Raw genomic sequence first — 14,776 nt, 5'->3', positions numbered from 1 at the left:
AATGTCTGTTAGAAACTCACGACTGTATTGCACTGAAGAATTAACTTCTTGTTGCACCGTTTCTTTTTTTTCCCAACTGATTTCCCTGTTGGAGCAGCTGGAAGTGGAAGCGGTGGTCTGCATTTGTCTGCCATTGTTACAGAGAAAAGTTTATATCCACAAGCGTCCCTGTTACTAGTTTATATCCACAAGTGTCCCGGTTACTAGTTTATATCCACAAGCGTCCCTGTTACTAGCTTATTTGTTGTCTTACAGATGCAGGGGCGGGGCGGGGGGAGATGCTACGCTAGTGGTTACGTCAGTCAGAGGCCTCCATGTGGGGAAGACAGACAGGACTGGAGAAAACTCCAACCAATGATTGCTTTCGGTCCGAATGCAATGATTGGGCAGAGTTTTCTTAGAACCATATGAGAATGGAGTTTTTACTGTATCTCTGTTGGAATTCACTTACATGTTAGTGTGCCATCAGCTTATTAATGGCATTTTAACCTTAACAAAGAAAAGTGTAAAATTTCCAGAAAGGTAAGTGTTGCTTTAAACTGAAATTAATTTGTTTTGGTGGGCCTTTTTCAGCTGGCTAAAAGCTAACTGAGATTCAGCAGTGTTTGATTTTATGTAGCCTACATGACACCAGGATTTTCTACTGGTAAATTATTGTAAACAAACATTGTGATTTGGTCTCGACTCAGAACATCCCCCTGGCTGCTCTCAGCGTCACCTACAACATTTTTTTTTTTTTTACCATTCATTGTTGATGCAGCAGCTCCAGACTTTATACCCTATGACATCACAAATGTGAGTTTTAGACCTCTAGTTTGGATTTGGGGCGGCAAGGGTGGTGTGGTGGTTAGCAGTGTTGCCTCACAGCAAGAGGGTTCCCGGTTCGAACCCGGGTGTGGGAGCCCCTCTGTGCGGAGTTTGCATGTTCTCCCCGTGTCAGCGGGGAGAACATGTCTGCTTCCTCCCACTCCCACTTCCTCCCACTGTGGGAGGAAGCAGTCTGCTTCCTCCCACAGTGGGAGGAAGCAGAATGCAGATTGAGGATTAGGTTAATTGATAACTCTAAATTGTCCATAGGTGCGAATGTGAGCGTGAATGGTTATCTGTCTCTATGTGTCAGCCCTGCGATAGTCTGGCAACCTGTCCAGGGTGTACCCTGCCTCTCGCCCAATGTCAGCTGAGATAGGCTCCAGCCCCCATGACCCCCAAGAGGATGAAGTGGTTAGAAGATGGATGGATGGATAGTTTGGATTTTGGAGAGAGATGTTCATTTTCGCTAATTATTTTTGGACTGTCTTAGACCACAGGAATAAAATGCATAAATTCTGAAATAGCGTGAGAGTGCCTTTTAAATACACATAAAGCTTTATCTAACAAAAAAAAAAAAAAAAAAAAAAACAGAGAGAGAGAGAGAGAGAGAACAAGCCCCTCCCCATGTAAAGAGCCCCGGCTGTGTCTGGAGAAGACCAAAGACAAATCCCAGGTCGGTTCCGCCGTCGATCAATCATCCTATACCGAGGAGATCCACGCGCAGAGCCCGCTGTCGTCTCTGGATCCTCGGTAAGTGTTCTAAAAGATTTTATCAGTGGCTCACGGCTCAGGAACCTCCGGGTCTGCAGCGAGACTTGCTTGGACTTGCTTATCATATCGCATTGACAGTCGCTCGCAGCTCGGCGTGTGTTTGTGCTGTTGAACCGTCAAAGCATCGGGATGCGCAGCCTTCTATAGCGTCCATGTCAGCAAAGCAGCTGACGTAACATCGGTCACAACATAACGTCAACATAATAACAGGTCGGTTCATATGCTGACCGATCTATCACTAATATAATCCACAACTATAACAATCCATAATCTCAATCTGTGAGCCAGCCAGATCTGGACGGAACCAGATTCTACACAAGACCAGTTACGCAAGAAACTCTTGAACAAACAGCACCCTACAAAACAAGTTTGAAATGCATCGAGCATTTTAATAGGCCTACACACTTTTTTTCTTTTTAAATCTCTGAACTATCAGAATGTGAGTTTAGAGCACAGGCTGTAGAGGAGCAGAAGGGTCTCGCATTCCTTCCTTTTAGATCCAAATCAGTAACTGCAGCATTTCACCTTCCCCTTATTAAGTTATTAAGTTTAAGGGGTGGTTAAAAATCCAGTGTAGTTGTAACTTAACATTCAGCATAGGCTGGGTATTAACCACTGTCAAATAAATATTTAATATAGCTGTTTATGCTTTATTACTAGCTTAAATGACAACCTTTTTGTTCGAGGGGCCGTGCAGTTCAATTAAAGATTCTGGAGGTCCCTGGACCCATGTTGGATAGCAAGCAAGATATCAGCAAGTAAAGAATTAAATAATCTAATATCACCAGCTGCGAGTGGTGCTTTGGCAGGTCAACTATTTTCCAAATTTGTACACAGTGTACACAGTTTTTAGTCCTGGCCTCCACTGGCTTTACTGGCAAAGTCTGATTAAGTATCTTTGAAACTGGTTGTCTATGGCTTGCCATGCACTTGCACATAGTGCCAAGACCAAAGTAGAGGGAGAAAGTTATTGATGTGGTGATGAGGATAAAACATTTCAGTCTATAGTTGCAGTGACGTGATGGGTAACAGAAGCTGGCAGGAAAGCACCAGTGCATGTATGCACTGTACATCACCTTTAATGGGGAAAACAGAAGTGGTATGTTTTAAAATAAGCAGCTGATAGAGACTGTTTATTATTTATGAAGGAGGAGGGGGTAGTGCAAAAAGGTGGAGGCATGTCATATAATTATTTAAATACCGGGGACGAGCATACAAATGGTTCTATTTTCTATTTATTTTACTGAATTTTAAGTTTTTTGTTTTTTTTTGTAAGAGTTTTTTTTTTTAAAAGTGGTTTCTATAAAGCAAGTTTTTAAAAAATATTTCCCTCAATTTTTAAAATGGTTTTGTTTTTTAAAGCATTTTTTAGGAGCAGTTTTAAAAAGATTTCAATTTTTTAACTTTTAATAACTTAACATTTTTTTTAACTTTTAAAAAGCTGAAAAACACAACTTTTCTTAAAAAAAAAATCGTATTTTTTTTCAAAGAAAAGCTTTAAAAAGCCATTTTGTTAAAAACATTTTCTTTTAAAAAAGATCTGTTTTAGTTTTTAAAAAGCCTGAAAAATTGACTTTAGGAAAGCATTTTTTTTTCAATTTTAAAAAAGCAATTTTTAAAAGAAAACATGCCAAAATCCCTCAATTTATCATAGCCAGAAACTGTAAAAACAGAAATAATTGTTGGATTAAAAAAAAAAAATTGGTAGTCCTTGGACACATTGTGTGGGAACCAACTGATTTTTCATGGAGGGAAGATCATGTATTTTCTACCAGTCACTCAGAAGGACTCAAGGAAAAATATTGACGGTCAAGAAAACAAAAAAACAAAAACAAAACAAGAAGTCATACCCCACCCACCACCATTCTTTGAGAAATAAAGAACAGTCCCTTGTTTGTCAGGTCTAGTTTTTTGGTGACATAACATTGGAACACAACAATTCCCAAAAACTTGAGATGGATGGACTCAGATGACATGTGCTGGACAGCAAGCTGTTCATGTTTGACAAAAATAGTGACTTGTTTTAAGCTGTTAATTAACAAAGTGTTATGAACTCTTTGAACAATATCTAACAAACATTAACTCTGTTGGAATATTTTTATCTTTTTTTTGTTTTGGTAACAACAAATGTTTATTTTGCTAATCTATAACTCACCACAAACCACAAGAGGAATCTGTGTGTATTAGTTTTGGAGTGGTCCTGAACCCTACCAAATTTTCTTCTTACCTACAAACATTTTGGAACACGTTCTTTTATGATTAGTGATATATTTGGAAGCAACATACATTTCGGGTAAAAACTGAAATCTTAGTGTCAAAATGTAGAATAACACAAACTCCAACACAAAAAGTTGTTTAAATGCCTATAAGCATGTTTGATTAAATACTTCCAAAAATGACTTTTTAACATTATCAAAGAAAAAAAAAAAAGACCTTGCTCTTCCCATGTTGACACCTTCAGGGTTTTTTCTAAGTGCTGCTTTATGAAATTAACTAAGGATAGTTTTTTTTGCACACAGCATCCTATCAGGCGTGTTCATGAGTGAGCTATGGCTATTGGGTCATGCTGGGTCAAAACCACTTGCTGACTGTTAAAAATGACAAAGAATAAAAAAAGAAACAGTTTGTTTTTTAGTTGTTAGGCTATATCTCAGTATGTCAGTAACTTGTATAATCGCTAGGCTTGGCTATACAGTATATTATTACAGTATCATGGTATACTGGGATACTTAGAAATCCCGACAGTTTCAGTAACCTCAAAAATAAAGACACTCCTCTCTCTGTTAAACTCATAATGTATTTAGGATGTATTGTATAGTGCACAGCATGCACCACCAGAGGTCAGTCTCTACTGGTGGAACAGACTGCTGAGCTGATTGTGGATGATGGGGATGACATTACAGTACTGTAAACAGCTGCAACAACATTTGCAATTTCAGTCGGTTGCTATAGCGCCCTCCTTTGGCCAATTGATGTAATATTGCTTCATTTGCATCCTCCCATTACCCTGTACTACTGTGCCAAATTTCACATGGATTGACCGAGTCAGTGAGGAGAAAAACGTGGAACAGACACACCCACAGACAGAGTTTTCGTCATTACATAGTAAGATACTCCTCCTTTCAGTATGTGTTATCATTTTGTTTGTATCTCTATCGTACATTGTACTGTTGGCATTTAGAATTGGCCAAAATTTCTGGTCCAGCCAGCTGGTTGAAAGTGCAGATGTTTTTATCAAGATTTCTGAAGACCTAATGACTAAAAGAAAAACAGTTTCCAGGTGCAATACTAATATTTTAAGGATAATAAATGATGATATAATGATATTTAATTAACTGAATTATGGAGCTGACTGATCAGGTGAGGTCAAAGTTTGGCAGGGAAATGGTTCAAAAGTCAAAAGGGAGAAAATCTCCATTGAAACACAGTCAAGTGGACTTAATGGGAGCAGGTGGGCTTAAAGGGAACGTAAGTGAATTTCTGGTTAAAAGTCAGAATATTTTTTTCTACACACATGGCTTTAAAAAAACAACCACATTAAATGTGTCTATATATGCTGCACTAACATAACATGAAAAGTATCAATTGATCATGCACTGAAGTAATTAGCTATACTCATTTACATCCACCCTAAACGGTTTGATTTTATTGCTAGTGTCCCCTTTAAGCCCACTTGGTAAAAATGTTAATTAAAAAATAAATAAAGATAAATATACACATTTATTCTCTATTTAACAGTATAATAATATATTCTGCATACAAAAATGTAAACTATACATGCTTATCATGCTTTATGTCATTGCAATGAACAATGCTATGCAGCGACTGTAGTGATGCAGCATGTGGGCTGTTTGCTAGTATGCTAAAATGCATATTTTGACTTCAAAAGAAAAAAATACTTCTAATTCGAGTAATATTCTAACATATGTTTTATTCAAAGCACTAATCTCTTAAATTCTGATAACAAATGAGTGCTTAGCAAAAGCAGGAGTAGAAATATGGAAAAAATGCTTATTTCTGAGGGCACCAAAATCACTGAAGTTTTTTTGCAACTTCTTCCGGGAGCAGCAGGCACATGTCACACATGTGCTTCGATAACTCAATATCGACAAATCTGATTGGCTTACAATAAAAATTATAATTTATGTGACAAGCAGCTTCATTGGAAGAACCATGTCAGCAAAAATGGTGATGTAGTTTTTTTTTTCTTTTTAAATTTGACTCAGAAGTCACAAGTGGGCTTATATGGTACGTAGGCTTAATAGGGACGTTTACTCTAAATGTATGAAACTTACTGTCTTTGTTCAGAGATGTTAAAATAGAATCTTATACTCTGTCACCTCTCTTTCCTCCTCTGTCCAAGGCTTTTGATTAAATAATGCTTTAATCTTCATCACTTTAATTCTGGAAATTAAATTTCAAGTTGGAAGCTGTGGTAGAGGCAGATATGCCTTGTAGCGGCTGGTAACCTTGGTAACCACAGCACACAAAACTGATGTATTTGCAAAATATTTGGTAGAAGCATGCCATGACCAGATATAGAACAGTACAATAATTTATTTAATTATTATTATTATTTATTTAAATATAATAATTTACTTATTCAAAATATAAACTAAGAAAATATACATACTATCCAGTGTTTCCCACAGAATTAGAATCTATGTCTGGCTGATGTTTTTCCTTTTTTGTGTGTCCTTGTGAATCAGTCTGTGTTGCCCCTTTTCATTTCAGAGTGTTTTTGCGGGTCCTTGAATGCAGCCAAGGCGGATCTAATCTTTTTTTTCCCCTCAGCAGCAGTTTGTGTAGAGTTTTAAGTTGTGGGTTGGATAATTGATCAATTGATCAGATCAGATCAGATAAATGGATGAGAGGAGCAGCCGTTTGTGAGTGACTCACAAACGCATTAAACGTTTAAGTTTCATTGTCATCGGGCCTGATGCTCTGCTGCTCAGTTTGTGTTTGTGTGTACACCTTGTGCTGTGAAAATGTGCAGCAATGAACAGTATATTCCAACAGTGCAATCCAGCTCCAAAAATAGAAGATAAGAACATGGCAGCAGCTGTTTTAATTGTGCCAGGCTGCCACAACTCAATGTGTCGAAAACCCTGCTATCATAAAGTTTTATTATTATTATTGTCAAAAAACTTGCAGCCTACAAATTGATAAAACACTACTAATGTTCCAGAGAGCTCCAACAACTCCATGTACACAACGAGTGGCTCCATGTGGGTTGGACCCTAAGCTTTAGAAATTCTGGTTTAGTGGGAATTAATCAGTCTCAGTGGATGTAGTTTGTTCCCAGTCCATGTTAACTATAACCCAGACACTCTATGAAATCCTGGCCCTGACAGTTGTGGCAGCATTCTTCATATTATGACAACTTTTGGCCATTTTAATGGGCTGTTTCGCTTCCTGTGTTGCCTAACATTACAGTTATTGTACCCCAGCTACTACTGTCTGTGCTGTGCATTCGATGTGTGCCACAGGCATTGTTATATGATGCAATATGGTGCTAAGCTATGCTGCATCGACCTAGGCAGTGGAGTTACTTGTTGTGACCCATAAACTTTTCTTGATCCATGTATTTATCTCCTGCAGTGTATAACAGGCCCTCAGAACTGTTTGATTTTAGAAATATTCACCTTTCTTTATCTGTCACAAGCATTTTTATTTCAATCAAATGCCTGCAGATCAAGTAGCCTGGATGTGGAGTCTACTAGCTCCAGTGTTCGATAACAGCTCACTGTAGCTGTGGTTACACAATAATCTTTTTGTCAATGCAATATCAGGTCACCAGAGGACAGGACAGCTGATTTGACCGTCCCAGAATAGTATTAAGCAGAAACCAAGCAAGCAAAATTATATTTACAAAAGCATGCGCACAGGGGCGGCACAGTGGTGTGGTGGTTAGCACTCTCACCTCACAGCAAGAGGGATGCCGGTTCGATCCCGGGCGTGGGAGCCCTTCTGTGCGGAGTTTGCATGTTCTCTCCATGTCAGCGTGGGTCCTCTCCGGGCACTCCGGCTTCCTCCCACAATCCAAAGACATGCAGATTGGCGACTAGGTTAATTGATAACACTAAATTGTCCATAGGTGTGAATGTGAGTGTGAGTGGTTGTCTGTCTCTGTGTGTCAGCCCTGCGATAGTCTGGCGACCTGTCCAGGGTGTACCCTGCCTCTCGCCTGATGTCAGCTGGGATAGGCTCCAGCCCCCCCCCGCGACCCTCAAGAGGATGAAGCGGTTAGAAGATGAATGAATGAATGAAAGCGTGCGTACACACACACACACACACACACACACACCTTAAATCATCCTGCAACGCAACACAATGCAGTTATTCACATTTTTGGCCATTATAACTGTATCATAATCTATACATAGTCTACTGTATATTAACATTGGAAAGTTTTAATTATTGAAGTGTTTAGCATCACAGAGACTTGTGGTCAGTGGGATGTGAGAATTCTTAGAATAACATCTGTACAGATGTGAAGCCCAATTATATCTGACTGATCTTTAATAAAAGCTGTTGTCTTGTATTTTTTTCCTCTGAAAATATTAACCTGATAGTCAGTCACAATTTATTTATCCTCTGTAGTAGAGGCCATAGGTCTACTCTGCAGTAGCAAAGTGATATGATGCTGATTTACGTGAGAATTCATGTAAATTGAAGGTTGCTGTAAAGCGTTTTAATAAATTAATCTATCATAATTAAAGCAATTGGAGACTGATAACAAACTGAAGTCTGATATTATTGTAATGATTGTAAACTATGTAAGTAATGCCCAATTTATTAAATTATAGTCCTGTCCTTATTTACAAACATTTCTGTTTTTATGGCATCTTATATAGAGATGTATTAATACATTTTTGTTCAGTCACAAAAAAGGCTATACGTAGGATTCATATCTTGTTATCTGCAAGAACATATGACATGTGAATATGACAGCAGTGATAGCTGAACTTTTCCACGGCAACGAGTAAAACCGTTATTCGTTGGCCAACCAAAATGTAACCACATAACTGCAATGGCCAATATTTACCAGGAGGTGGCAACAAGAACACAATAGATCACTCTATTACATTCCTTCCCTTTTAGAAATGTGGCAGGTCCTTCAAAAAAAACAACAACCCCAAAACAAAAGTGCATCAGGCTTAATCAAAAATGCAAAACCCTAAACTGCCCCTGAGTAAGTTCAGTTTTTTTTTCTCCATTACTGAACTCTTAACCCATAAATGTAACTAACATATCACTTTGCAGTATTCTAGTAACATTAACATATTACTCAGCAGTATTTGTACATCTTGCAACACAGATTAATATACTGCCTTCAGAGATTCAGTTTTTGTGGTGATACTCGAAACCTTTCTGGGTACCTGCGTTTCACAGGTGGGGTTTTGGTTGCGGGTGATCTGGGTGCTGATGATGGCACCTCAGCAGTCCCTGTAGCTGGTTTAGGGAGGACAGTGGGTGGTGTCTGGCTCACTGATGATCTTGGTGAAGAAACTGGAACAGCGCTGTCCAGTTGTACTGATGGCACATTTTCTGCAACTGGTGGAGACAAGATAACTGGAAGTCTCTCCACGTTTTCTTGCCATGGTAACATGTGATCCACATGCACTGTATGCTGTCTCTGTCCCTCTTGGATCAGGTAAGTGACAGTTCCCAGTCTTTTCAGTACTTTAGCCTGAATCCATTTTTCCACTCCTCCCCTGAAATTTCGGATGCGATCAGCCTTTCCCTCCAGTAAAAACCGAATAGGTGGGACCCCTTTGTCATGATGATGCTTCTGAGCTGCTTGTTTTCCTTCGATCTGTCTGGCAAGCTCTGGTTTGAGCAAATTGAAACAGGTTCTAAACTGGCGTTTCAGGAATAACTCAGCTAGCGTACGTCCCGTCATGGTGTAGGGTGTGCTGCGGTACATGAGAAGGAAATTCGCAAGTCTGTAGGCCAATTTCCACCAGATGCGTGTTGGTTGCGTCTCCGCTCCGGCACGGCAGCGGAGCCGATAGGATTCCATTCTAGTCAATGTGTGTGTTTCCACCGGCTGCGGCTGTGCTGCGTTCCGGCTCCGTCTCAGCTCCGGCACTCCGGAGCCCTCCACAACAGATACGCAGGACTTTTGTTTTTGCCGGACGCTGGAGCACAACGCAGCAATTCAGCACAGAGCAGATCGTGCGGGGCAGGAAGTCGTGCACAGAAACACGATAAAAAATCCGGTTAATTTTCAAAATAAAATACACAGTGTTCATGGCGGATCATATTTCCTTGCACTACACCTTAAAAACTACATAATGGGCAGAGGCAGGCCTGAAGTCAACAGGTCAGAGGTTTTCAGACGTCATTTCACCCCATGAACACCATGGACGAGGAGATATTAATCATGGCAGTGCACCGAGATGTCTTCCGGCGGAGCTGCACCGCACAGCAAACGCAGCCGGTGGGTATTGATGGACGGCGGAGCACGCAGCGGATAACCAGCGCTGCCGTTCCGCAACGGACATGCATCCAGTGGAAATCCGGCGTGAGACTGAGTGGCAAGGAAGCCTTGCTTTCTGCTTCCAGCACATTCTTCATCAGAGCTTGTTTTAGGATCTGTACTGATCTCTGTGCTGCTCCGTTTGATGCTGGGTGGTAGGCAGGTACAGCAGTGTGTTTGACTCCATTACTCTCCAGTAAAAAGTAAAGTAAACTCCTTTGACACCAGCTGTGGGCCATTGTCTGATACTAGCTCTTCTGGCAGTCCATACGAAGCAAACAGACCACGCAGCACTTCAATGGTGTTGTGAAAAGTGGTGGAGGACATGGGGAAAACCTCTAACCACTTTGAATGGCTATCTATGACAACCAAAAAATACTGTTTATCTTTCTCTGCAAAATCAATGTGAATTCTTTGCCACACTCTTTCTGGCCACCGCCAAGAATGTAAGGGTGCCACCGCTGGCATTTTCTGTACTGCTTGACAGACTGAGCACTTGTTCACCAGTTCTTGAATTTCACCATCACAGCCTGGCCACCAGAGGTAACTGCGGGCAAGAGCCTTCATGTGGCAGATACCTGGGTGTTCATGATGAAGATCCTCCAGTATTCTCTGTCGATAACCTGGGGGTATGATGACTCATTGCCCCCAGAGGATGCAGCCTTGTTCTGTTGATAACTCCTGTCTGCGTACAAAGTAAGGCCTCAAAGCTTCATCCTGCACATAACTAGGCCATCCATTCACTGTGAAGCTCCACACCTTGCTGAGTACAGGATCTTTAAGAGTAGCACTCTCAATGTCTTTTGCACACACAGGTAGTTCCTCCACGTGTGAGAAGTAGAAGATACTTCCCTCTTCTGCTGTGTTACTCACCACTACTCGGGGTAGGCGTGACAAAGCATCCGCGTTAGCATGATCAGCTGACCTCTTGTACTCAATCTCGTAACTGTAGGCCATGAGAATAAGTGCAGAGCGTTACATTCTTAATGCTGCCAAAGTTGGAACCGCTGATTTTGGCCCCAGGATGGCCGACAGTGGCTTATGATCAGTGATGAGTGTGAATTTTCTCCCGTAAAGATATTTATGAAATTTCTTTACTCCAAAAACGATCGCAAGTGCCTCCTTTTCAATTTGGGCATACTTCCTTTCCGGCTCAGTGAGTGTCCTTGATGGAAATGCCACAGGTCATTGTTCTCCATTTTCTGTCACATGAGAAATTACAGCCCCAACTCCATAAGGCAATGCATCACATGCAATTCGCAGTGGCAGACAGGTGTTGTAGTGTACTAACGCCTTGTTCTGCTGCAGTAGTTGCTTTGTATCTTCAAATGCTTTTGCGCATTCAGCAGTCCAAACCCACTTTGAGTCCTTTTTAAGCAGGTTATGCAGAGGCTGGAGCACGGTGGAGGGGTTTTGCAGGAACCGGCTGTAATAGTTCAGAAGGCCTAAGAAAGACTTTCTGTGACATTTGTGGGCTCAGGTGCATTTGTTATGGCAGTCACCTTTTCTTCTGTGGGATGTAAACCATCTTTATCAATGCGATGTCCCAGATACTCTACACTGCTCTGGAGAAACTGACATTTTGACAGCTTCACCCTGATGCCATGTTTCTCCAAACGTGTGAGAACATTATCCAGTCTTGTCAAGTGCTCCTCCTCTGAGGAAGCAGTGATGAGGATGTCATCCAAAAAGCATGTCACATGGTCCATCCCTTGCAAAATCTGGTCCATAACGAACTGAAATATTGCAGGAGCACTAGAAACCCCATAAATGAGGCGGTGATACTTGTACAGGCCCTTGTGTGTATTTATAGTCAGATATTTTTCTGACTCTTCATCCAACTGCAGTTGTTGGTAGGCGTGTGAAAGATCCAGTTTACTGAAAGATGTTCCTCCTGCTAATGTAGCGAACAGATCTTCAGTATTTGGTAGTGGATATGTCTGCTCTTTAATGCATTGATTCACACTGACCTTATAGTCACCACATATCCTGATAGCTTTGTCAACCTTGGGTACGGTGACTATGGGAGCTGCCCACTCACTTTTTTCGATCTTTGAAATCACCTTCGCTCTCTCCAACCTATACAGCTCTCTCTCTACAGCTTCCTTTAGCGCATAAGGAACTGGGCGAGCCTTGCAGACGATTGGTGTGGTATCAGGCTTAGTGTGGATTTTAGCCTTGAACACTTGGATACAGCCTTGGTCCTCTGAGACTGCCTGATGTCGCTGTATCACCTTTTGTACTCCTGTATTACAATGCATCTTTGTTTGTGCTTTGTGTACTGTGAAGATCTGTTTCCAGTTCAGCCGTAGATTTTTTAGCCAGTTGCGGCCAATCAGAGCAGGTCTGCTTCCCTTTACAATGACCAGTGGAAGCGTCACTTGCTGGTCCTCATACTGTACTGGTAACATGATGTACCCTCGAACAGCAATCCTTAGGCCTGAGTATGATTTCAGCTTTAACTTGCGAGCTGGTTTTAAAGGGAAATGGGTGAGGTTTACCTGGTAAAAGTTGTCAGAAACCACTGACACTGCTGACCCCGTGTCCAGTAACATTGTGGTGCTCTTGTCCCCCAGTCCAAGATCAACTGTGTAACCTTTTTCCCAGCTTGAGGTAGAGTATACTGCATACAATCCAAAAAGTTCTGCCTCATCACCACTTCTGGATGCATTCCCTTCAGTTCCAACATACTGAGTTGAAGATGTGCCTTTATTCTTCCCACATGCACAGGCAATGTGTCCAATTTTGGAGCAGGCATGACACTTTTCATTCTTAAATCTGCAGTCACAAGCTTAGTGTTTGCCACCACATCTGTAACATGTTTGCTGCACCCCTGTGTCCCTTTTACCTCCTTTTTGTCCGTTTGCTTTGTTATTATTTTCCCGTCTGAACTGTCCTTTCTTCCCCTTCTCAGAAAAAGTGCTGACACTTGACAGGATATTTACCTGGTCCACTGTGTCCAGAAAACTCCATCGTATTTTTGGACGCAAGCTCCATCAAGACTGCAATCTCACAGGCACGAGGAAAGTTCAGGTCCTTTTCAGACAACAGCCTGCGCTGCACTGCATAAGACCGTAATCCACTCACAAAGCGATCTCTCAGGGCATTGTCCAAGTACTGTCCAAAATTGCAGGTGGCTGACAACTGCCTCAAAGCCACAATGTAATCAGAAACGGCTTCCCCTTCTTTCTGATTACGTTTCTGAAAGCGAATACGCTCCGCTATCACAACAGGTGCTGGCTTGTAATGTCCACATAGCGCCCTCGTCAGCACATCATATCCCAGAGTACTTGGCACATCTGGAGAGACCAGGTTTTTCAGCAGCTTGTAAGTGTCCGCTCCAATCACGGAAAGGAAAACACACACCTCCTTGTCATCTGCAACCTCATTAGCCAACATCCACTGCTCCAACCGCTCCAATCAAAAACCTCCTTTGATTCGCTATATTCATCCACGCGACCCACTTGCAGAGCCATGTTAGCATCCGATGCTACTGCTAATCCAACACATGCCCGGTTCCTCCACAAAGTACTCGTTAAATGTATGTACGACCAGTGCACGGCCCTCCAATTTAGTCCTTTAACGTAGTGGTCTTCTTTAGAATCCTCGTCGCCATTTGTAATATACTGGGTTGGAGTCAATAACCAGCCGAGGTGATGCACTTAAGAGCGTCTTTAGTTCAGACTACAGCAGGCAGACTGACAAACTTTTTCGGGAGGTTGAGCATAAAACCCTGTTATTCATTGGCCAACCAAAATGTAACCACATAACTGCAATGGCCAATATTTACCAGGAGGTGGCAACAAGAACACAATAGATCAACACAATAGATCACTCTATTACAAACAGCATGTCATAAAATGTCATCTAGTAAAAGATAAAATAAGGCCAAAGTTTAAATCAAGATAATAAAAGGTCATTAAAGTCAGTAAGATAGCAATAAAATAGACAGCTTAGATAAAAGTCAGGATATGATTTATGATAAAAGTATGTTGTTAGGAGAGACTTAAATGAAGCCAGTGACTCAGAAAGCCTTATATCTTTGGGCAGGTCATTTTAGAGCCCCGGGTCCCTGGTGCTAAAAGCTCTATTCCCTTTGGTCCTCAGTCTGGACTCTGGGACAAGCAGAAGACTTCTGCCCGAGGATCTCAAACTACGCAAAGGTTCATAGGGGACTAACAGGTCTGAAATGTAGTCTGGAGCCAGGCCATGAAGAGCCTTTCAAGTAATTCATAAGATTTTAAAATCAATCCCAAAACAAACAGGGAGCCATCGTAAAGCGGCTAAAACTGGTGTGATGTGGTTGTGCTTCTTGGTTTTGGTTAAAAGCCTTGCAGCTGAGTTCTGTACAGTTTGAAGTCAATGTAAGGTTTTTTGATTAAGACAAGAATAAGATAACTGTTAGGTTTTAGGACTGTGAGTGTTGGCCAGAGCACCACTAAAGGGTGGGATGAACTTTGTGCAGTAATATCACAGGCATAGTCTTTACACAGGAAATGAGAACCAATGTGCTGGTATTCAGAAGGTATATAGATGAGTGTGGGTTCTCTGTCAATAAACAATAATGAAAGCAATAAGTACAATACTGTTCACTGTCATGTTGCATGTACATTGCATCATTAAACAGCACTACAATTTTCTAAACAGGAATATCCAGACTAATATACAACCTACAATGAGTGCGTTTACATGGACAGTTTAATTTCCTTT

The 14,776-nt window shown here is 41.2% G+C and overlaps 2 protein-coding genes across 2 annotated transcripts in view; one reads left to right on the top strand and one right to left on the bottom strand.

The window, feature by feature from the left end:
- Positions 1 to 14,776, bottom strand: part of LOC125878859 (uncharacterized) — a 265,428-nt gene that overhangs the window by 32,872 nt on the left and 217,780 nt on the right. The gene's annotated exons all lie outside the window — the stretch shown is intronic.
- The window catches only part of abat (4-aminobutyrate aminotransferase), a 147,111-nt gene continuing 133,756 nt past the window's right edge, over positions 1,422 to 14,776 (top strand). The window contains exon 1 of the mRNA XM_049560244.1: positions 1,422 to 1,560. The gene's annotated coding sequence lies outside the window, so the exon portion shown is untranslated. The remainder of the gene's footprint in view (positions 1,561 to 14,776) is intronic.

The sequence above is a fragment of the Epinephelus fuscoguttatus genome, linkage group LG19 (assembly GCF_011397635.1).
Source record: "Epinephelus fuscoguttatus linkage group LG19, E.fuscoguttatus.final_Chr_v1".
Taxonomy (NCBI): Eukaryota; Metazoa; Chordata; class Actinopteri; order Perciformes; family Serranidae; genus Epinephelus; species Epinephelus fuscoguttatus.
The sequence above is the reverse complement of the archived record's forward strand: the minus strand, read 5'-3'. Positions and strand labels throughout refer to the sequence as shown.